The following is a 1,697-nucleotide window of genomic DNA, read 5'->3' as shown; positions in this document are numbered from 1 at the left end:
TAGTGTATTACAGGATTAGTGTATTACAGGATTAGTGTATTACAGGATTAGTGTATTACAGGATTAGTGTATTACAGGATTAGTGTATTACAGGATTACAGGATTAGAGGATTAGTGTATTACAGGATTAGTGTATTACAGGATTACAGGATTAGTGTATTACATGATTAGAGGATTACAGGATTACAGGATTAGTGTATTACAGGATTAGTGTATTAGAGTATTACAGGATTAGAGGATTACAGGACTAGTGTATTACAGGATTACAGGATTAGAGTATTACAGGATTAGAGTATTAGAGGATTAGAGGATTACAGGATTAGAGTATTAGAGGATTACAGGATTAGAGTATTAGAGGATTACAGGATTAGAGTATTAGAGGATTACAGGATTAGAGTATTAGAGGATTACAGGATTAGAGTATTAGAGGATTACAGGATTATGGATTAGAGGATTAGAGTATTAGAGGATTAGAGGATTACAGGATTACAGGATTAGTGTATTACAGGATTACAGGATTACAGGATTAGAGGATTAGAGTATTAGAGGATTACAGGATTAGAGGATTAGAGAATTACAGGATTATGGATTAGAGGATTAGAGGATTACAGGATTAGTGTATTACAGGATTAGTGGATTACAGGATTAGAGGATTACAGGATTACAGGATTAGAGTATTACAGGATTTGTGTATTAGAGTATTACAGGATTAGTATATTACAGGATTAGTGTATTAGAGTATTACAGGATTAGTGTATTACAGGATTAGTGTATTACAGGATTAGTGTATTAGAGTATTACAGGATTAGTGTATTACAGGATTAGAGGATTAGAGGATTACAGGATTAGAGGATTAGAGGATTACAGGATTAGTATATTACAGGATTAGTGTATTAGAGTATTACAGGATTACAGGATTAGTGTATTACAGGATTACAGGATTAGAGTATTACAGGATTACGTATTAGAGGATTACAGGATTACAGGATTAGAGTATTACAGGATTACGTATTAGAGGATTACAGGATTACAGGATTAGAGTATTACAGGATTACGTATTAGAGGATTACAGGATTAGAGTATTAGAGTATTACAGGATTAGAGTATTACAGGATTACGTATTAGAGGATTACAGGATTATGTATTAGAGTATTATGGGATTAGAGGAATACAGGATTAGAGTATTAGAGGATTACAGGATTAGAGTATTAGAGGATTACAGGATTAGAGTATTAGAGTATTACAGGATTAGAGTATTAGAGTATTAGAGTATTACGGGATTACAGGATTGGAGGATTAGAGTATTACTGTAATACAGTATTACTGTATTACACAAATCCAACACAGGCCTACATCAGTTAACTAACACCAACAGTTCACCTCCGTCCTGTGAGGCGTGGCGTCCCTCAGGGCTCCGTCTCCATGCTGCTGCTCTGAAACCTGGTCCACGTCTCAGGATACGTTTCAACTCAGAGCACCAGACTCATGTCTATGTTTGGTCCTCCTAACAGATATAACAGGACATGGTCCAGACCTGACACTACCTTCCTTCAGGTGGTCTAAAGTCTCAGCAGTAAGAACCAGAACCTCCTTTACTGCCCCTCCATCACTGGAATAAACGCCAAACTGCCGTCAAATAAACAAATCCAGATTTTAAACTTTCTACTCGCGGATGGGGGGGGGGGGGGGGATGGAGC

General features: G+C 36.7%; 1 protein-coding gene across 7 annotated transcripts in view; it reads right to left on the bottom strand.

The window, feature by feature from the left end:
* The window catches only part of LOC123986959 (pyruvate dehydrogenase [acetyl-transferring]-phosphatase 1, mitochondrial-like), a 19,523-nt gene that overhangs the window by 2,217 nt on the left and 15,609 nt on the right, over window positions 1-1,697 (bottom strand). Inside the window, exon 8 of one of the 7 annotated variants that reach the window (XR_006829026.1) lies at window positions 1,381-1,504. The exons of the other annotated variants lie outside the window; for them this stretch is intronic. The gene's annotated coding sequence lies outside the window, so the exon portion shown is untranslated. The remainder of the gene's footprint in view (window positions 1-1,380; window positions 1,505-1,697) is intronic. 7 annotated transcript variants of the gene reach the window in all.

Source organism: Micropterus dolomieu, linkage group LG18 (genome assembly GCF_021292245.1).
Source record: "Micropterus dolomieu isolate WLL.071019.BEF.003 ecotype Adirondacks linkage group LG18, ASM2129224v1, whole genome shotgun sequence".
NCBI lineage: Eukaryota > Metazoa > Chordata > Actinopteri > Centrarchiformes > Centrarchidae > Micropterus > Micropterus dolomieu.
This window is presented reverse-complemented; position numbering and strand designations above follow the sequence as displayed.